The following is a 23,018-nucleotide window of genomic DNA, read 5'->3' on the forward strand; positions in this document are numbered from 1 at the left end:
AGGTCTTATTCCTTCATTGTCCAAGACCTCTTCAGACATACAATAGCCTTCTTGGCTTCAGTTCTTATCAGGCACTACAGCACAGAGAGGACTTTGAGCCCAGCAAGAGATTTTCAATTTGCTTTGGAGACAGTCTGAACTGCATTTTAACATCTGGTGGCCTCCGCCCTGTAATCTTCCTTCACCAATAAAAAAAATCCAGTTCTACTGCTGGGCACATACGAAGCATGAGCAGAAGAGACCGTGATAGGCACGCACACACCTATCCCCACCAGCACGTGCCTCTTCTCCCAACGCACAAATCAATTTGCTTTATCTTCCAGCACCATGGTTCTGGGGTGAGAAAGAAGGAAGTCTGTTCAGAGAGAAGTGATTGCAGGCTGCCTGCTAGCCCCAAATGGTTGGTGAGAGTGACTTTCTACTGCCACTCTAAGCAAGGGTGAGGGCTGGGCCCCAGGCTGCCCATGGGCTCCAGCATTTATGGGGTACTGGGGCACAGGGGAGGAGGACACAGACTTGTAGTTAGAGAGACTGTAAGCCAAAACTTTGAGACAGGGCAGCACTGCTGACTTGACAGACAGAAACCTCCTCCCCCTTCACTATCTATTAGCCAGTGAAACACAGACAACCAGCTCCTTCTCCAAGGATTGAGCATAAATCACACCCCTTGGGTCTCATCAGCAAAGGGGCTTCTGAAAGCCATTGCCAGAACCTTTGGCCTATTTTTCTCCAATGTTAGTTTTCAGAGCAGAATTTTGCCCTGTGCTCCACTCTGGAGAAAAGCCACCCCCTCCCCAAAGACTTTTTTTTTTTTATGGTGTCTGCCTCCCAATCCTAGCAGAGTCGTTATTAGACAGCTACTCTTGTCTCTTCATAGCACATTTGTGGTAACAGCTCCCAATCCTCTCCCCCTTGGTATCAGCTGCCCTGTTAGCCATGTGGAATAGGTAGTTTTCAAAGCAGAGAGAAGAGGACGAGCCTAGGACTTGGGAGCCCTGCGTTCGAGTCCCTACTCTGCCACAGACTTCCTGTACGGACCCTGGTGAGTCATTTATCTGTATTGTACAGGAGGGAATTGAGGCAGAGAGCAGCTAATAGCTCCATCCTGCCTCACAGAGATGTTGCAAGGATAAGTATTTAAAAGATTGTGAGGTGCTCATAATACTATGGTAAGAGGTACCTAAAAGATATTGCAACCTTCTGCCTAGCTGCCAGCTTAGGCCCAACTGAATGGGCATCTGTTGTCACTGGCACGGATCTGCACAAGAGAATACTTAGCAAGCCCATGCTCTTTGGGAATCTGGTTTTAACAGGTGTATTTAGCCAGTTCTTTAGTTCCTAACTTAATGCAATGAACAGAATGGTTAGGAGTATGATGTACAAGATATGGGAATGTAGCAGTAATGAGGCAGTTTCCTTCCTGTCTCCTTCACATTAGAGGCTGCGAGACACAAAGAGAAGGGGCAAGAATTCAGTTCCTTGCCCACTGTGTCCTTATTCCTGTGCTATACCCAGTCATGTTGGGCTTCTCCAAGACTCAGCCAGGCGCCCTTCTGACCAAAATTACAATCCCAGTGTTTTCCACGCAAGAGAAAAGGGACAGACTTGCCATTACATGAAGGGAAAGGGCTATGACACCCTGAAATCTATGCTCCCATCTCCCCTCAGGGGAAGGACCAGCATTGTAGAGAGATCAGTTTTCCCAGTCAGCCAGAGAGCACTTAAGATGGTGCCTTTGCTTCCCTCTACCCACGGTAGAACAAGTCTGTGTGAGCAGCACTCCAGACCAAGCAGACACCCACATGTCAGTCTGGTTCACTTGTTCAGGCTCTGCCTTGAGGACCAAACTGCATCAAATACTCAAGTCCACCAGATCAGGCCTGTCAAGTATCCATGACTAATGGATACAAACAGCCCCACGCTGGCACAAGTACTCCCCAATCAGAAAAAAGGTACAATCTTCCTCCAGAGGAGTGTGTGTAACATGGAACCTTGGCAAACCAAGCGTTCGTGGTTATTACCCCTTTATCACAGTTGCACCTTGGAGTCCTGTTGTGCTAGGTGCTGTATATACGCCAAGTTGTATAAGCCCTTCAGGTCAAGAGCTATCTAAAAAAGGCAAGACAAAGGGCAGGGAGGTGAAACAGGCAAAGCAACATGTGAAAGGCTTCCCAGCAGGTCAGTGGGAGAGCTGGGGAAAAGACCCTCCTGAGTCCCATGCTAAGGCTTAGCCACAAGAGAATATTGCTTCTTTTGATGTCTCCTTCTGTATAGGCTTCAAAGATCTAGGTTTTCATTAGCACTAAGCAGTAGCAGTTCTAGAATAGATTACATGCAGAACACCTTAATGCCAGACACCATTCACGCCACAGTATAGCAGCATCCTACCTATGGTACTCACCCTTCCCCACACCCACTCTCCAATACCCCTCGAGTGTATCTGAAGAGAGCAGTTTTCTGAGATGCACCCATGAATAGTAGTACCTCATTACCCTTAATTCATACAGTGAAGCAGCACCTCATGCAGTCTCTCCAATGGCTGCTAGTCTACACTGGGAACTCTCTCCCAACACTTTTTTTTTTTAAACAAACAAAAAAACACAAACCACCCACCCCACCTCCACAAGGGGCGCGACTCCCAGGGCTGGGGCACTGTCTATACTGGTGCTTTATGGCACTGAAACTTGCTGCACTCGCTCAGGGGTGTGAAAAAACACACCCCTGAGCAAGAAAGTTGCAACACTATAAATTGCCAGTGTAGACAAGCCCTCAGCTTCTGATGATAGTATGAAGACTTGGTCCTAATCTTCAAAGCAGTAGCAAAATCAAGCCTCAGCTCCATTGGACCAAATTTTGATCTATGAACCACTAACAGCTGTGCTCTTCCACAAAAATGTGGATGTGGATCACAAAGCATGGAAGAGCTATGGGGTCGAACTAACTTCCCGAGGAAACCAGGCAAACCCAGACTGAGTATTTTTAGGAAATGCAGCAAAACCTTCCTCTTCCACAGCCTTGTGATCCCCTAAAAATGGCTTATGACACACTTGGACCCAAAACAAAACATTTACCTGGAAACACGTCAGCCTTAAAACACAAAACAAAAAACAACCAACCACGCACATTCTCCCCCACCCCACCCCACCCCCACACACACACACACACACACACTACCCCTCGCCCCCAAGGTACATCTCCACAATGGTTTATTTTGCACAGGTAGCAAGAATCTTCGGATTTATAAATGCAAACTGAGTAAGATAAGGGCTTAGCATCTTTCAGGGCTAACATCAAGACCCCCTCTGCTCCATATATAATCCCTACTGAGAAGCTAAACACAGACTATATCTTCACTACCAATGTTGAAGTGCAGTGCTTTAATGCAGCTGCGTAGTCGCGGCACCAGCGCTAGGAGAGAGCTCTCCCAGTGTGTGGGTGTGGGGTGTGAAGCAAGCCACCCCCATGAGGGGAGCAGCTCTCAGCACTGTCTACACTGCCACTTTACAGCGCTGAAACTTTCTTGCTCAGGGGTGTGAAAAACACCCCTAAGAGATGCAAGTTTCAGCACTGTAAAGTGCCAGTGTAGACACGGCCTGAGTACTTTAGAGCAGAGTTTCTCAAATGCCGCTACCAGGGGCTTTTATTGTGGCCAAAGCCTCTCCCCTGGAGCCACAAATGCCAGAGAAGTAGGCAGCTGGGTGGAAGTTCCCCACCTTCCCGGGTTCAGTGAGTCTTGGGCTTCAGCCCTGGGGTGGTGGGCAGCAGGCTCCATCCCCCTGCTGCCTCCTATACATACCTCTGCTGCCTCCCTACCCACAGCCCCATCCAGAACTTAATTTGTCCCCCATCTTCCCAGAATTGAGTAAGTCTGCTGTGAAAACTGATACGTTTATATCACTTTTAACAACAGACTTAGTAGCTAGCAAGTCTTTTTTTTTAAAAAAAAAAAAAAAAAAAGCGCAACAGGAACAACATGCAAAGCACCTTAATTGTGTTTCTATTCAGTTTTGGTCCAGTAAAGAATAGACACAAGTATACATTATTTTTATTGAGTCTGCAAAAAAACCAAAACCCTACATAAATGAGTTACAATTTGAGCATGTATGTGGGCATATTTGTTTTTCCTAGAGTTAAGTATTTTACGAAAAATTGTCAGAGCAGCCACCAGCAAGAGTTGGTGGCTGAAATTTGAGGCCACCAAAAAAAATGTGTGACAAAAAACAGTTATTCACCTTCTCGTAACTGTTGTCGTTAGAGAGGTGTTGTTCATGTCCATTCCAATCAGGTGCACATGTGTACAGTAGCCAGAAGATTTTTCCCTAGCAACAACCGTAGGGTCGGTCTGGGCACCCCCTGGAGTTGTGTCTTCATGGCATCCAGTATAGAGCCCTGCCGACCCCGCACAGTTACGAGAAGGTGAGTAAGAGTTTTCTGTTCGAGTGCTTGTCCATGTCAATTCCAACCAGATGACTCACAAGCCCAAGTTCAGGAGGTGGGGACAGAATCTTCCACTGATTGGAGCACTGCTCGTCAGAAGGCCACATGTCTCTGGCCTGCTGGGTAATGGTATAGTGCATGGTAAAGGTGTGGATGGAGGACCACCACATCGCTGCTCTGCAGATTTCCTGAGTAGGGATCTGGGCCAGGAAGGCTGTTGATGAAGCCTGCGCCCTGGTGGAGTGTGTGGTGATCGGGGGTGTGGGAACCCCTGCAAGGTTGGATCACGTTCTGCATACACGAGTGCTACAGGAGGAGATGCGTTGTGAGGACACAGGTAGGCCCTTCATTCCGTTTGCCACTGCCACGAAAAGCTGGACTGATTTTCTAAATGGCTTTGTTCTTTCGATGTAGAAAGGTAGCGCTTCGCGAACTTCTAGTGAGTGAAGCCTCTGCTCCCTGCCACTAGAATATGGATTAGGGTAGAATACCAGGAGAAAGATGTCCTGGTTGATGTGAAATTGCAAAATAACCTTCAGGAAGAAAGCAGGATGGGGCCTGAGCTGAACCTTGTCCTTACAGAACACGGTGTAAGGAGGCTCTGATGTTAGGGACCTGAGCTCAGACACTGTCCTGGCTGAGGTTATTGCTACCAGGAACGCCACCTTGTAAGAGGTAGAGCAGGAAGCATGTCACTAACGGTTCAAAGGTGGACCCCCACCTCCCATGAGTCTAGAGAGGGCCAAGTTGAGGTCCCAGGCAGGGATAGGCTGACAGACATTAGGGTATAGCCTGTCGAGTCCTTTTAAGAACTGGCTGACCATCTGGTTAGCAAACAGAGCGGCTCTCCTCACCCGGGTAAAAGGCCGAGATGACAGCTAAGTACACCCTTATTGATAATGAAAGCCCTGCTGCTTCAGATGGAGGAGGTAGTCCTGAATAAGTGGCACTGAGGCTAACGTCAGGGGCGAATGGTGCTGCACTGACCAGATTGAAAAGCTCTTCCACTTGGCAAGGTATGTGGCTCTTGTAGAGGGTTTTCTGCTGCCAAGGAGTACTTGCCTAACCTGGCCTGAACAGGAAAGCTCCATCAGGTTTAACCATGGAGCTTCCACACCATGAGGTGAAACAACTCGAGGTTTGGATGTTGAAGACAACTGTGATCTTGTGACAGAAGGTCCGGGCAGAGTGGCAGGGTGATCAGGGCTTCTACGGACATGTCTAGGAGAGAGGTGTACCAGTGCTGAGAGCACCAGCATGGCCCTATCAATATGACCTGAGCTCGTTCCCTCCAGATCTTGAGGAGTACCCTGTAAACGAACGGTATGGGTGGAAAGGCGTATAGGAGGCAACCTCCCCAATGGAGGAGGAACGCATCTGCACTGGAGCCCGGGCTGCAATTTTAGAAGCAGAACTGCTGGCACTTCCTGTTGTACTGAGTGGCAAATAGACCTATCTAGGGAAAGCCCCGCCTCTGGAAGATTGAAATCTCAACATCCAGGCAAAGGAACCACTCGTAGCTATGCCAGGGTTCCATGTTACACACTCCTCTGGAGGAAGATTGTACCTTTTTGCTGATTGGGGAGTACTTGTGCCAGCGTGAGGGTGTTTTTATCCATTAGTCATGGATACTTGATAGGCCTGATCTGGTGGACTGAGTGTTTGATGCAGTCTGGTCCTTGAGTCAGAGCCTGAACAAGTGAACCAGACTGACATGTGGGCGTCTGCATGGTCTGGAGTGCTGCTCACACAGATATGTTCCACTGTGGGTAGAGGGAAGCAAAGGCACCATCTTGTTAATTGCCCTCTGGCTGACTGGGGAACACTGATCTCTCTACAGTACTGGTTCTCCCCCTGAGGGGAGGTGGGATCATAGATTTCAGGGTGTCATAGCCCTTTCCCTCAATGTAATGGCAGGTCTGACCCTTTTCTCTTGTGTGGGCTACTATGTGGAAAACACTGGGATTGTAATTTTGGTCACAAGGGTGCCTGGCTGAGTCTTGGAGAAGCCCAACATGACTGGGTATAGCACAGGAATAAGGACACAGTGGGCTGAGGTGGTCCGCCAGCTCATTCTGTACTCCGGGGAGGTACAATGCCTGCAGGTGTACTGAATGTTCGACACAGACGTCCCACAGCATGAGAGCTTCCTGGCATAGGAGAGGAGCGTGCACCCCTCCCCCCAACCCCATTTGTTGATATAGAACATTGCCGGTCATGACCGATATACATTGTCCCACTAAGCATGCTCGGAAGGTCTGGCACGCCAGAAGCACCACTCTCAGCTCTCTGACACTGATGTGGAGAGCCAGATCTGCCTGAGGCCTCGAGTCCTGTGGTCTCCCAGATATGCACCCCAGCCCAAGTCTGATGTGTCCGTCACTAGTGACGGAGATGGCTGTGAACTGGTGAAGGAGATGCCGGAGCATACCTCCCGAGGGTCAAGCCACCACAGGAGGGAGTTGAGGACCAGGCGAGGCAGGGTCACTATCCTGTCCAGGCTGTCTCTGCCCAGGCAGTACACGGACGCAAGCCGCAACTGAAATGGTCGAAGCCCGAGCCTAGCATGCTGCACTACACAGGTACATGTAGCCATATGACCAAGATGCCTCAGGCAGTTTCTTGCTGTGGTGGTGGGAAACCATCTGAGGTCTCAAATCAGGGCCTGAAACCTTGCTTGCGGTAGGTATGCCCTGGCCTGGGTCAAGTCCAATATTGCCCCTATAAATTCCATCCTCTGGACTGGGGACAGAGTGGATTTCGATTTGTTTAGAAGACCCAGGTTGGCAAAGGTGGCTCTGATGAATCCGACTTGAGTTTCCACTTGAGTCTTGGAGCGGCCCTTGATCAGCCAGTCGTCGAGGTAAGGATACACCTGTACCCGGTGCCTGCGCAGAAATGCAGCGATGACTGCCATGCATTTGATGAAGACAAGAGGTACTGCTGACAGGCCCAACGGAAGGGCTGTAAATTGCTACCACACCACACCAGAGGTACTTCTTGTGGGGTTGGATGACCACGATATGAAAGTATGCATCCGTCAAGTTGAGGGCGACATACCAGTCTGCTGGATCCAATGAGGGAATGATGTCAGGCCAAAGAGACCATACGGAACTTCAGTTTCTTCAAACTTGTTGCGTTCTTGCGATCCACGATGGGTCTGAAGCCGCCTTTGGTATTAGGGAATACCAGAAATAGAAGCCTTTGCCCCAGTGTTCCTGAGGAACCTCCTCCACTACCCCTAAAGAGATCAAGGAGGTGCAGTTGCTCCTAAGGAGCTGCTTGTGAGAAGCATCCTTGAAGAGGGACGGGGAAAGGGGGGTGGAAGGGAGGAAGGGCACAGAATTTGATGGAGTATCCCCTCTACCATGCAGAGCACCCATCAGTCCAAGATGATACTATACCATGCACGGTAGAAAGGGGGTTTTGGGGATGAGAAGGTAAGATGGGGTGTATCCACTGTTAGGTGTGCTACACCGTCCTCAAGGAGGCCTTCAAAAGGCCAGCTTGGACCCTGAAGATGGCTAGAGTTGTCCTGAGCCCTGTCCAGAAGGTTGGCATGACCTTCCCCTGGCGTTAAGATTCCTCCTTCTGGACCTGTGTTGGCTGTTTTGTGACCAAACTGCTGCTGGGGCTGTGGGTGGAAATGTCTCCTTTGTGTTGAGCGAGTATAGAGGCCCAGGGATCTGAGGGTGGCTCTGGAATCTTTAAGACTGTTCAGACACTTGTCAGACTTTTCTGAGAAAAGAGAGAGTCTCACCCTCAAAGGGCAGGTCTTGAATAGTTTGCTGTACCTCATAGGGGAGGCCAGAAACCTGGAGACATGCGCCCCTTCTCATGGCCACACCAGTAGCCATAACCCTGGTTGCTGCATCTGCCCTGTCCAGTGCTGCCTGAAAGGAGGCTCTGGAGATCAGTCTCCCTTCTTCAACTAAAACTGAAAATTCAGTGCAGGAGTCCGAGGGGGAACAACTCCATAAATTTAGCCATCGCCAAGCAGGCATTGTAGGAGTATCTGCTGACGATGGTCTGTTGATTGGATATACGGAGTTGCAGTCCCCCTGTGCAGTAAACCTTTTGCCCAAAAAGTTCTAATTTTTTGGCGTCCCTATTCTTGGGCAAAGGGTCTTGAATGTCTCTCCTGCTGGTTAGCAGAGTCCACCTCCAGTGAAACAGGCTGGGCGTGGGCATCTGAGTCAGCAGTGTGCCCTTGTTGAGTCAGCAGTGTGCCCTTGTTGAGTCAGCAGTGTGCCCTTGTTGCCAAGAAGGCTAATGGCATTTTGGGATGTATAAGTAGGGGCATAGCGAGCAGATCGAGGGACGTGATCGTCCCCCTCTATTCGACATTGGTGAGGCCTCATCTGGAGTACTGTGTCCAGTTTTGGGCCCCACACTACAAGAAGGATGTGGATAAATTGGAGAGAGTCCAGTGAAGGGCAACAAAAATGATTAGGGGTCTGGAACACATGACTTATGAGGAGAGGCTGAGGGAACTGGGATTGTTTAGTCTGCAGAAGAGAAGAATGAGGGGGGATTTGATAGCTGCTTTCAACTACCTGAGAGGTGGTTCCAGAGAGGATGGTTCTAGACTATTCTCAGTGGTGGAAGAGGACAGGACAAGGAGTAATGGTCTCAAGTTGCAGTGAGGGAGGTTTAGGTTGGATATTAGGAAAAACTTTTTTCACTAGGAGGGTGGTGAAACACTGGAATGCGTTGCCTAGGGAGGTGGTGGAATCTCCTTCCTTAGAGGTTTTTAAGGTCAGGCTTGACAAAGCCCTGGCTGGGATGATTTAATTGGGGATGGGTCCTGCTTTTGAGCGTGGGGTTGGACTAGATGACCTCCTGAGGTCCCTTCCAACCCTGATATTCTATGATTCTATGATAAGAGAGATGTTCATAGCCCTTGAAGGGCACAAAGTACTAGTGCTCATTGCGCTTGGCCGTAGGTGGCAGTGAGGCTGGGGTCTGCCAAAGGGTCTTGTTCATGTCCGTTATTGTTTTTATTAGTGGTAAAGCGATATGGGTGGGGCCAGAGGGAGCCAGGATGTCCACCATAGGGTCCACATCATCCACAACTTCCTCTGCCTTAATGCCCAGACCCTGGGCAACTCGGCGCAGCAGCTCCTGCAACACTCTAGTAGTCCCAGGTCTAGAAGGCTCCAATGTGCCTACTAGGCTCTCAACTGGTGAAGAGGAAGAGGAAACCACCAGGGTAGGTGGTTGTTCCCTATCGGACCCACCAGAGGGATCTCTTGACCCAGTGGGAAAAGCGGAAGGCTGGCCTGGTCCCGCAGGTGCAAGAGACATGCTGTGTCTGTGCTGGCATAGAGTCTGGTGCGGCATGAGCGCTGGGGTTCCTGTGGGCACCATGGCAGCTGGCACCAATGACGGAGGTGGTATCTGGTTCCGAGGGTGTGTCTTGCACCGAGGCTGCAATGGGGGCCGCTGATACCTCCAGTGCCGAAGCAGTTGGTTGTGGTGCCGCAGTCAGCACCAGTGCCAAGAACAGTGCTGCAGGTGCCGGCATTAACGCCTGAGGCACTGGTTCTGGGACGAATGTTATGGAGACCACTAACACTGCACCCGACCCTGGGCTTGATGGAAGGCTCACGGAGTACAAAAAGGCCACTGCTGTGGATTTTGCCACTGAAGGGCCCACTGGATTGGAAGAGACCGCCTACGGTGCTGCGAGGAGGATCTTCTGCTCTTCTGTACAAGTCCGACTCTGAAGACCAGGGTGGCACTGCTCCTCTTGAGGTAGAGCATCAAGAAGCAGGGGACCAACTACACACTCTGGATGGGGGGAGGGATAGGTCAGTGGTTTGAGCATTGAACTCACAATCCTGGGTTTAGTAGGCCAATCTCTGAGAGGGCCATTTAGGGATCTGGGGCAAAAATTGGGGCTTGCTCCTGCTTTGAGCAGGGGGTTGGACTAGAGGACCTCCTGAGGTCCCTTCCAACCCTGATATTCTATGATTCTATGGTGGAGCTGGCCGAGGTGATGGGAATTGGCATGCTATCATTTCTGGCTTTCCCTTAGAGATGATGAGGGGGGGTCTAGATGAGACCTGCAGTGCCAGGACACTCTCCTGTCTTGTTGGAGAGAACGGTACTGTTAGCCTCAATAGGTCCCGTGCCGCCTCAGAGGTGGATGGGAGCAGTAGATGCTCCGATGGGTGTGGTGAGCAGGACGGGCCAGGACTAGACTGACTCCTGCCCAAGTGAGACAATGTGGCCCCACTTTGAGTCCTTGAGTTGTGGCCTGACTGAGGTGTCACTGGTGGATGGTCCCTCGGTTTTGCTGAAGGAGCTCGACCTCTCTCTGACCTTTCTTCTGTGACACCGATTGGGGACCAGTGCTGAAGGCTCAAATGACCCCGAAGAGGTTGCATAACAGTGCCTAGCTTCCCTGCCAGCATCTTTCTTTGGCGCCCGAGTGCTCCGCGGTGAAGACAACATGCTGGGATCCGTGGTGCCTGGGTCCGAATGAGATTGGAGAGCTGCCTCCATAACGCACTCTCCCTCTCCTTGATGGCTCTTGGTCAGAACTCCTGACAGATCTTGCAGTGGTCTTTCTGGTGACCCTCACCAACGCACCTTAAGCAGGAGGTGTAGGAATTATTTTTTGGCATGCGCTTAGCACAGATCTGGCAAGTCTTAAAGTCCGGGAATCATGGTATTCCCCAGCAACAAAATGGGGGAGGAAACCCCCCGTAACTAAAACTTCTAAGGAAGCTACTAAACTAACTATATTAACTAGTGGAAACTAATTATGCACAGCGTACAGAGTACTGCTAATCCACTTGCTGAAGCAAGAGAAGAGCAAGGGGAAATTCCAGCTACAATCACTGGCGGTAAGAAGAAACCGGGGGTGGGGGCGGTGTGTGTGTGCAGGGTTGGTAGGGTTCTATATTGGACATCATGAAGACACGACTCCAGGGGGTGCCCAGCCCAACCCTATGTTTGTTGCTAGGGGGAAAAAATCTTCCTAGTACTGTGCACGTGCGCACACACCTGATTGGAATTGACATGAACAACCACTCGAGGAAGAACCTGGTGTTTTAGAGGAATAACTAAAGAGATATGCCTAGTCACTCAGACTCCAGTGTACATTGCTGGAAGGAGTGGGTTCCAGAACTCAGGCCTTCCACAGAATGCTACAGTGGAGAATGTAAACCCAAGAATTTACAGATTAACCTAGCAGATTGTGGCTTACACAACAAGTTAGGGAAAGGGTGAATTACAGAGATCTGTCAGATAACTAGGTGCCACAGCACACGAAAGGCTCTACATGTGAAAGCCTGCCCGCGTTCTAAAGCGGATCTGCAGTGCCCCTGCCACTTGTGCGTTCAGACCAGTTCATCCAACTCAAGATGGGCTGTTCACTGTGTTCTAGAGATGAAGCTTCTAGGTTCCCTGAGCGTAGGGGCTCCAAGCCTTGAAGCCCCAAATGCAGGGATCACTCTGACAAGGTCTGACTCAGAAGAAAATAGTCTAAAGCTGGCCAGAAAGCTGCAAGAGAACTACTGCACAACTGCTACCTGAGAACTGAGATGCAGCAATGGGGTCAGTGACCAAGAACCATAGTGGCAAGATGTCTGTCATACACAGCAGTGGGAGATGACCTCACCACCTCCCCTCCATGAACATCAACTTCCCCACTTCAGTACTGAGAGCACAGAAATAGCTCCATCCCAACTAAAGGAGACTGACACCTGGACAAGATGTTTGTCATCCAAATACCAGGACACCAGACACCCCTACAAAACCTCATGTCACAACCCCGGGGGTTTCTCCTTCCTTTGGAGAAACTCTCCTTCAAAGACCCCCAGGCAAGTTAGAAGAGCTTATTCTATGAGTGGCTTTCAATATCATAAGCAAGAATGGACACCTTACACACACAGCAATGAACTTCACAGATCAAGAAACATTTATGTTACATCTCAACAGCTGAAGCCAGGCTGGTGAGGCAGGAAACACTCATGACATCAACTTGGGACTGAGCTACTCCAAGAGCTCTTTCCAAATAACCTCCTCCAGTGGTTTGAGACATGGTGTTTATGGGTTGGGTGTTATCAAGCAATAGTTTTTAAAACAGCTGATACAAGGTCAATTACCATCCCATCTTCCCAAAAGAAAAGAGATAAACCTCAGGTCCGCAATAATGAACCCCAGAACTTCCCTTTAATAGCAGAGGCATCATGTTACCAAGACTCAAATCATATGCTATAGCACATTTTGTAAAAATTAAGCATAAATAAAACGGTATGTGTCCATAAATTGAGTACATGGTGGCACATTACTCTTGCTTACTTTGCACTGGTTCACCTCTGCTAATCCAGCAGAGCTTTTAAGTCATCAGTATGACTTGGATGTGGGGGGTAGGGGGTTGTTTCTTGTTTAACACCCCTCCCCACACACACACCCCCTTGGGACTTCTACCCATTTCCAAACAGAGGCGCTGAAGAGGTTTTTACAGGCATGAATCAACCATCACTCCCCTATGAGGGAAGTATTAACCCTAGCATACCACGGAGAAACTAGTATCAAGAGGCAAACTAACTTGTGCAAGTTAGAGAGCCTAGGAGTCCTGACCCAGTTCCAGCTGACAGAGTAATAGTAGATAGAGGGTAAAAAATTAACCTTATTTCCACACTCAGTTCACAGTAGCACATAAAGTCAGTGTGTTTTGCCCCTTCCCTCCTGAAAGATCTAGAGGCCCTCAATTCTAGTCCCCATTAATCTGGTCAAGATTGGGGGAGGGGTGCACAACAAAATGGCTGAGAAAACTCAAATTTTCACAAAAAATGTTTAACAGACGAAAATTCAGGTTAAGAAAAGTGTCAATTTCATAAGGGGAGGGGGACCAACTAGCAGCATAGCCCCAACCCAAAAGGCAGAACAGACCACAAGCACCACCAGATCAGAAGCTTTGATTCACCAAGACACACTCAAAGTCTGGAACCAGCCAAGTTGCTAGAAGAGGAATATTTTTTGGCTTGAAGTCTGACTGTTCAATCTAGAAATGACGCAGCACCCAGAGACCAAGTACCAATGAGGGAGTACACACCTCAGAACACTACCTGGCCTTTAGCTTTTCCTCTCCTAAAGGAGATTCTGGAATAGCCTGGAGGAAGAGAGAGGTAGATAGTTTCGTACTGACAGACATGCCATTACTATTACCACATTATACCATGGCTGTTTGGCGGTCTGAGTGAAGTGAGCTGGGGCTCCCAGCTCAGTTCTCAGTGGACAGATGCTGCCACCAACACCTTCTTGTTTGCACTGTCAGGAGACATGCCAGGGAGAGCCTGGGCCATGGAGATGTCAAGGATTTTGATCTTCATGGCTGCTGCTTTGACAGCCTTCAGATTCTCCAAGTGAACTTTGGTGCTTCTGAAGCTCATCTTTGCTTTGTTTCATTCACTTGTTTCTCACTGTTGTGACCTCACATCCTCCCCTAGGAAAGTAAAAGGGACTTTCCTAGGAAAGCTGTTATGAAAAACCACAAGCATAGTTTTTAAATGTGGACTTTGCACTCCCTGATGCCCCCCAGTCAGCTGCTTCCCCACTGGGAGATCTGGATCAGGCATTTTAGACACCATGTACTCATGCAAACCCCACAGAGCCCAGCCTCCTTGGAATGAGTCACACTTCAGCAAGGAGGCTCTGGCTAGATTCAAGGTGTATCTCATGGTGAGCAGAGCACTGGCCTAGGACTGAAAGAAAAAGCTGCTCCCTAGTATGTGTCACACACACACACAGGACTGGTCTAACTAGTCACACTGATATCAAAATGGTCTGGCTACTTCCCTCTCCCCCACTCCCTGTCCCCTCCCAGAAATGAGGATTACATACCTAAATTAGAAAAGGAGGACTTGTGGCACCTTAGAGACTAACCAATTTATTTGAGCATGAGCTTTCGTGAGCTACAGCTCAATTAGGAAGGCTTCCTGTGAGAGAGTTACCTACATCCCTGCTTGCACCAACACCACAGCCTCACCTAACCTTATATGTGGAAGGCTCAGCAACTAGAAGAGGCTGATAAGGAGGTAGAGATAAGAAAGGCAGGGCACTTACAAACCAGATTTGGGGGGGAGGGGGGCAATAGATGCAACGCCTCCTCCCCCAAGCAAGAGAGACTCAAGAATGGGACTTTACTCTCCTAAGTAGGTCTGGAGGATAAGTTTCTACACACAGGGGACTGAGCAGTCAGGAAAGGAATTGGAAGTAGAGATCACAAATGACTAGACCAGCAGAGAGCTCTGCTTCTCAGGGGAGACTGTGGAAAGTGGAATGGGAGAGTTTGAGCCAGATTGCTGCAGGTCCCTAAATCCATCTCTGTTGCAGAGGGGAAATCCCTTTCGATCAGTAGTTCTCAAACTTTTGTACTGGTGACCCCTTTCACATAGGAAGCCTCTGAGTGCAACCCCCCCCCCTTATAAATTAAAAGCACCTTTTATATATTTAAAACCATTATAAATGCTGGAAGCAAAGCAGGGTTTGGGATGGAGACTGACTGCTCACAACCCTTCCTCCCCCCACCATGTAATACCCTCACAACCTTCAGAGGGGTCCCGACCCCCAGTCTGAGAACCTTTGCTTTAGATACACAAGAGACCCACTGAGTAACAGTGGGGATTCCCCCACACTATTGGGGTACCCAGGAAATTCAACCTCTACATTCATTCCACATGAAGCTTTTACAAACCTCTCTTCTGCCCTCATTTCCCTATCCCTCCAGACCGAGGCAATTTAGCCACCCTGCTCAGAAACACCATTGCAACAGGAGCACAACATGAGCGCTGATGTGCCCAGGCTGTAACTCGGTTACACCGCCTCTCGACTTGCAGGGGGAAGAGAGAACCAAGTGGAGATGGCAGAAGGGAAGGAAGCTGGGCGGGCGGGTCGGCAGCAGAACAGAGGGAAAAGATTGTTCCACTGGTATGTCAGCAATCTGGCTCCAGGGCAGCTGTCCTCTCTGGCAGTCAAAGGCAGATTTGTATGCGTGTGTGTTCAAGGGCTGCCCTCCTTGGCAAGAGGCTGTGGGCTCAGCTACGCAAACGCCTGAGATGCCCCCATTCCCTGCACAGCTGGGGACCCATACAGAGTGGGAGAAAAAAATGCAGAATAAAAAAGTTATTTATTCCATTTCTGTCTAGACAGAGGTGAATTATCCCTGTGCAGGCACTTCCTGACTCCCCTCAGAGATCGGAGAGGAAACTCCTCTCCACATTCAGATTTGAGAGTAGGTATGCAGCAGCAAATTGGAGGGGGGCCCCACTGGCCATGGCAGGGCAGCCTGTCACAGGTTTCATGCTAACTGCTTCTTGTTTCTCCCTGTACCCTCCTCCCTAAGGGCTCAATGCAGCTTGGAGCAGAGTATCTTAAGAGCTCCCCACTTCGAGAGGAAAGAGTAGTACCATACCAAAAGTGGCTCTGAGCCGCCAAACCACTGCATTCTAGATGCTACAGCCACAGGAACTAGCCTCAGCTCTCCCCTTCCTGCAGTAAAGCCAGATCCAGCCCCAGCCCCTAGAGGGCATGTGGATCCCATTGCACAAGATCCACCCAGCCAGCTCCTCCTCTACTTAAACCACCGCAGAGGAATACACCTTCAAACCTGAGCCACATACCAGGACACTAATGCCAGGGTCCATGTCCCAGCAGGAGCCACACACTAGAGTGCTGGACTGATACCCCAGAGCTGCCTGCCCTCCCCACACCAGCAACCATTCACCCCAGCCTCTCTTCCAAGCATAGCAGGATCCACATAGCAGGCCATGGGCACCCATGTCAAGATTCACACTCCCAGCCCCCACCCCAGCACAGGAGTCACACATGTTGGAAACACTTTAGCAGCACAAAGGCAGCTCTCTTCTCTGTGGGAATTTGCAGCTGAGGCTGAGCTGCTCTCTGGGGACAAAGGGATTTCACAGGCACACAGGCAGACGTCTCCCCTCTCCCCCTCCCTCCCAGCTTTTCCACTTCCTGTCACAGTAGCACCAGACCTAGGGCTCAGAAACAAACAAACAGAAAGCACTGGATTCTGGGAAATGGGCCAGAGCATTCCAGAGTGGCCCATTCGCCAATCACCAGCCAGAACTCCCACTTCGCCCAGTGCAGCTCCCTGTCAAGGAAAACAGCCTTTCCCTCCCCACTGCACTGCCCCCCCACGCACACCCCTAGGGCCAGCCTGAGAGGAGGCCATTTCACAACAGGCATAGCAGGTAAAGAATCAGGGACTCTGGGGTTGGGGGCAGGGAGAAGGTTACAGATTTACAGTTCAGCTCAACAGCTCCTGCCACTGTGCCTACAGGGACTCCCTATGAGACAGCAGAGAACATAAGCTAGTTAAAACCCCAGATCCCATGCTCAAACCCCTCCTCCTAGCACAGCTCTGGGTTAGAACCCTGTCCCTGAGGAGCCTTGAGGCTCTTCAGCCCTTTTCCTCCTACAGCCTTGAAAAAACATTTCCATCTCCCTACGGGTTAGGATGTCCCTTGCCTTCATTCCCTGCTCTCCCCACCCCTCAAAAGATGCTCAATGGGAAAGTCCACACAGCCTCTGTAGCACTGCTTTACAGCAAACAGAGGCCCCATAAGTTCGTACAGATAAGGCCTCTCCTATCAGCTGCAAGGGAGCAAAGTCCCTCAGGGTGAGGAGGGCTGATCCCTGGTGACAACACAACACCGTGCCAGTCAGGAGTGTGGCCTTCTCACACTGAGAGTAAGAGTGCAGCAGATGGGAAGGGCTAGCAGAGCCACAGCACCTAAGAGGGAATTTAGAGCAGACTCTTCTGCAGAGGACCCACAGCAGATGCTGCAATACTAGTAGCATATCACACTGGAAATACCAGTTAATGAGGACAGTCTAGTTTAAGGGACATCGCCGGTGGAGGGACTGCACCTGGACAGAATGTACCAAGATGTCCCCATGGCACCAACATCCCAAGACTATAGCTCTGCCAGTCACAACTGCTGCCTAGCACTGAGCCATAGGGACAATATGGGAAGTCTGAGCAAAGCAGCCAGAAGGAAAAGTGATTCAGCTGGTGGGCGGATGCCAAAGTTACATGGACTTCACTCCTGCCCCATTCACTTGCCACCATTGGTCTTCAACCCTCTGTGCTCCCCACATCCCACCTACTGGGCGCAGGCCATTTCCTCTTTGACAGCACAGCTGCAGACATAGGGGAATCCACACAGCTATGGAGGAGAATAAGGTGCTGCAGCACAAGAGAGATAATCTGACCAACTGTTGTACCCTGCATACAGAGGGCTACCCTGCATCTGGTATGATGAGGGATCAGAGAACACATGAAGGCACACAGGGAAATAGGATGAACTGGGAGTCAATTTGCAGGGGGCACTGCACAGCTTGCGATGCACTGGCAAACTGCCTTGTACAGTAAAGCTTCCATAGCTCCTATCCGCCTTTAAGGTCCATATCAGACACCCAGAAGAGGGGTTTTGAATTTCTTTGATTTAGCTTAGGATCTTAAGTGAGATCCCAGAAGAACAGCAGTTGCAGGAATTGGAGCACGTTTCTGCCACCATCCTGACTGAAGGATGACTGATCCTCTCGGAAAGCCCTACAGTTTTACTTTCCATTTACAAAGTTCAGTCACAGAGGGACACCCTCCACTGCTGAACAGCTGGAAAAATAAGACATTTTCAAAATTGATTTCTACCCATTCCCTCACCCAGACATGCACCTCCTCCTCTGAGCCCCTCCCTCATCTCCTCAAATGAAACCCTACCAGTTAATTCATTGAGCTCCTGTTTCACCACTCTGAACAAACAGGCAGGTGGTTTAGAGAGGCTGAAGTCATGTTGTGTGTGGGAGTGGTGGGCAGGGAGTTGCTGAAATCAGTCTAATACAGCATTTCCAGGAAAGGGAAATCTGCACAGTGAGGTGGTAATTGCCTTCCACACAAACCATGCTGCTGTGCTTGATACAAGCAAGGATGTTCTGTGGGTTGCCAAATCTCCTCTCCCTCCCTACCCTCCCCCATTCAGGTACGCTCACAAGCTGACTCACAGCTCCAGTCACAAAGGGTATCAGAAGGAGATGGTACAAGAAACCTAGCTCAATTCAGCATGACCTCATCGGATGCCCCTTGTTCCAACTGAGCATGCGTACACACACAGAGACAGATTTAGAAATCCTGATGAAAGAAAGGACTGGGCAAGGAAAGCAATTGGAGGAGCAGGATATGAGAGCCAAAGACTGAATCACCCCTAAAGGGGAAGATTCACTTCACCAACTTGGAACAGTAGCCACCTTCCCCTGGGGGTGTGGAGCTGTAGTGGGCGCTCACAGCTCTTCACACCATGGATGTACTACCAGATATCACACCACGCTGGGGTCCTGCTGAGATCCACAACTGCTCCTATGCCCACACACCCCCTCCCATAGAGGGGAGGAAAAATAGAACTATCTTGGCAAATATATCATCTGGCACAGTATTTGAGACCAGAGCTCACAATTACATGTAACTGACTGTGAGCAAGGACGAGGACTGGAATAACAGGATGCCACACGTCAGGATTAAAGTGCATCAGCAAACTGAGATGAGGGCAGAGGGAAGGAGACCTGAACAGGACCTGTCTATCCTAGTCAAATAAGGACTGAATGGCATTATTATGAATGCTAGAGAACAAAAATACAGTGCAAACAGGGTAGAGAGCTTCCCATCCCTCCAACAGCATTGGCACTGCCCTACCTCTACCTGCCCCAGGGCACACAGCAAAGCTGGAGGACTTCCATTATCCATGGGCCGTTGCTCTAACACCTTTCTCCAGAACTGCATCTGTATATCCCCTCCCCCATCCATCCCCCACCCCCAACAGCTTTCTCTGCCCTCTGCAGAGGTAGAAGGGAAGGAAACCAATATTTCCTGATCAGACAGGAAGTGACATAGAACCTTGCGGGAAAGGAAAGGCACAAAATACAACGTCCTGCCAAGCGCTGCTCCCTGCATCCCCCAAAGTGCAGAGAGGAGACTCCCTGGAACCAATGGGAAGACAGACATTGAACTATAAACCAAGGCTGCAACACAGACAGTACCATCTCTGCCACAAGGTATCTGCACAAGGGGAGAAGGAGCGAGAGTGGTTTAATTCACCCACTACATCAGGTGCCAACAAAGAGGGTCATCTCTTCACTAAACTTACCCAACTCTCCACCCATGCCCTCAGAACAATGGGCAGCCAGACAAGGCCACCTCCCCTTACTGGAGAATGTCCCCTCTCCAAAGGGCACACTAAATAGCCACCTTGCATTGCTAGAGCAGTGCACTCACACCTGAAACAGGAGTATCCTCTCTGGCACCATGCCCCCACATGGTTTTAGTGCCACGATATGTCTCACTGGAGTTACTCACAAATGGGGAGTGTATGTCCCACTTCCACCTACTACTAGCCTCCTTAAACCTCTCACTTTATTGAAGTAAAAGCATCTGTCAGATGTGCAGCCCCTTATGTCCAACCTTCATTGGTGGATGACCCCAGTTTTGGTGTCACCTCCCACTTAACCTCACAAGCACCCGGGGGAGGCAGAGAAGGGAGGAGAAATCCCATACTAGGCATTGTAGGAAATGCTAGCGGTGAAGCACTAGGAGTTGTAACCTGGGATGCTGATCAGCTGCAAGAAGTGAATGCCTATGCTTGTTCCCGACAGCATAAATTTGGGGAGCAAGGGCACAATGAAGACCCTCCTCCTTCTACCCTCTCCCCACCTGGCTTGTAGCCACATCTCCTGTTTTGCACACAGAGGTGAGCCCTTCTCAGACTGGCCACAGAGCAGGTGTTTGTGGACCAGCAGAGTGGCCTTCCAGCCAGGCCATTTACTGGATACAGAAACAGGGTGAGGCTTCAGGGGAGGGAGAGAAGGTTTCCTGTTTGTTGTCAGTCTGATGTAATCTCCCAAGGACCACATCCAGTAACAGTACATTGGTAATTAAAGTCACAAGAGGGAGCATTCAAAGGAGGTGGGGCTTGGAGTCCAAGCCTGTTTCCACATCACAGAGGATCCCTCCAGGGAGTGGCCCCCTGATATGGGATTTTAGTTCATAAAAGGAAAGTGTCACTCGCTTCACCCTCCCCCTTACCCCGTAGACAAAAATCAACCTGTCTGACATCACATAGCTAGGTAGTAGCACCAGCTTTGCATGCAGCAACACGCTCTGAGGAATGTACTCCTCCTACAGGGCAGGGACATGCCAGAAACATGCAAACGAGATCAGTGAACTACTGATCTAGTGAAGGAAAGAGGCCTTTGCAGTTATGTATTTTCTCAGGTTGATATGACACACCCACCCGCAGAAGTTATCCATACACTGTCGTTCTGGCTGAGATAACCCACTTTTCTCTTAGAGCCCTCAGTTAAGAGAAAAGGAGTAGGGATAGCAGTGGAGGAGAGGATAGGGTGCAGAGGTTCCCCAGTTAAGGGTTCAAGATGAGACAAGAGTCTCATCAAGGAGCAACAAGATTTGTTTTGCTCCCTGCATTGATTAGAGAGACCCAAGGATTAGATGGAAAGCAGTGCGAAATGGAGGTTGGTGAAGAATCCTCCCAAGTTCTGGGGTTAGAGGCACTTTCCTGCTCCTATTCAGGATGGGAATTCAGCCTCCATGTTGTTAGTGTACTCCTGGGCCACCCACAGCTCCTCTACTATAGGCCACCTAAGCTCGGGGGGGGGGGGGGGTGTGGAGAGCCACACACCAGTTCCTGAAGCATGTGGTATCTGTTCACAATAACCCTTCTGCAGTTGCAACAGCCACAAGAAGAAGAGAAATCTGAAGGGAAGGAAGTGGGCAGAGAAGTGGTGTCCACACCATTTCTTCCCAACCCCCACTTTTATGAAATAGCTGCCTGCTGAAAAAGCATGCTAGGGAATGATATATGCCAGCAGACTTCAGTCAGACTTCCAGATTCCTACAGCCAGGATTTGCTGGTGGAGGGAAGCCAGTGAACTTTGAGCAGGGTTTGCCACAATGGGTATTACTTCTATTGGGGTAGAGCAGCCAGGGCTGGGAAAAAAGAGATGGAGATAAGTCTTGTCCAAACGTGTTTAGCCAATGGACTAACACCAACATCCCCCATTTCCCATCCCAACACGTGGACTTCCAAATTAAGTCAACTGGATACAGTTAAGCGTGAAGCCAGAAGTGGTTTTTCACCTGTCCTGGAACATTAACAGCCATTTTAAAAGAGGTGCAAAGACAGTCTCACTGCAGCTTTGGCAAATGCTGCTTGGTTTCCTAGTGCGCTACCTTCTAAGGGAAACCCCAGATATCCCTCTAATTCCCAAGTTTTGCCAGACTGCTCTAGTAGCAGGAGGAGAGGCTATTCTTTCCCTGCACTGGTATGCCCACCACACCATCTTCAAGGCTGTGCTACACCACCACTCCAGTCTTTGCAACACGAGCAGCAATAGTTTCTGCACCAAGGAGGGTCTGCCAACACAGGGCCCTCTACACCAGCCATCATGGTGGAGGATATGGTTAATAGTTGTTTTTAACAACATGAGGGGGACAGTGTTGGAGCCAGATCTGCCTACACTACTAAGACAACCGTAAGAGCAGGGAAGGGATACCTCCCATCATTCTTGCTCAGACAGATATACCCTTAGTTTGTAGGTCTACATAGAAGTGCTTATGATAGTACTGCTGTAGCACAAACACTTGCTACACCAGCGGAAGAGCCTCTTCCATCACTGTAGTAAATCCACCACCTCGAAAGGCTGTTCCTCCATCAACCTAGTGGTGTCTACACTGGGGTTCAGGTTGGCTTAGCTACGGTTTCTCAGGAGGGGTGAATTTTTACACACACACACACACACACACACACGTACGTGACATAGCTAGGTCAGCCTAAGTTTTATGTTGAGACCAGGCCTAAGAGGTCAAGGACCAAGGTCACATTTGGCTTCCAGGGTTCACACCTAGAATTTCCACTGTGAGCATCAGGGTACAGACACCTGTCCATATTCCTTGCACAAGGGCAAGGGTGGGAGCACAGATGGCACCCCATTAAAAGCTCAGTGTCTCTTCCTCTCTCCTGGCACACTGCCTGATAATTAAGCAGCACAAGCAACCATTCTCTTCCTCTACAGCCACCCCCTCAGTTCCCTCCCTCTTCATTGTGTGGTTTGATACAGACCACTAAATAAGAAGTGATATCACCAATGGGGAAATTCATCTTCTCCTTTAAGAGGAACCGAAAGCTGTTGTCCAAGATTTGATGACCATGTGGTGTCAATAACCACATCTAACCCCAGGCCTTGTCCCCACCCAAGACACACAGTCACAAGGGAACACAAGAAACTTAGTAAATGCTTTGGTTAACAAGATCAACAATTCTACTCAGGACAAGTCTCCCTGGCAGCAAAATTCAATAGAAACATCAACCATCTTCACTAAACCACTACTGGCAAGTGAATCACTGTGGGAAGAGGCCAGAAAAGTCTGTTGGAGCTCTGGTTCCAATCTGGCAGTGGCTGAAAGTAGACATTGGTGGCCTGTGTGAAAGCAGGTGGGAGTCAGCCCATTTCCTAGTGAGACAGGTGTCCACACA

General features: G+C 49.7%; 1 protein-coding gene across 10 annotated transcripts in view; it reads right to left on the reverse strand.

Moving 5' to 3' along the window:
- CTNND1 (catenin delta 1) overlaps positions 1–23,018 on the reverse strand; it is a 59,104-nt gene that overhangs the window by 30,465 nt on the left and 5,621 nt on the right. The gene's annotated exons all lie outside the window — the stretch shown is intronic.

This window comes from Lepidochelys kempii, chromosome 6, assembly GCF_965140265.1.
Source record: "Lepidochelys kempii isolate rLepKem1 chromosome 6, rLepKem1.hap2, whole genome shotgun sequence".
Classification (NCBI taxonomy): Eukaryota; Metazoa; Chordata; order Testudines; family Cheloniidae; genus Lepidochelys; species Lepidochelys kempii.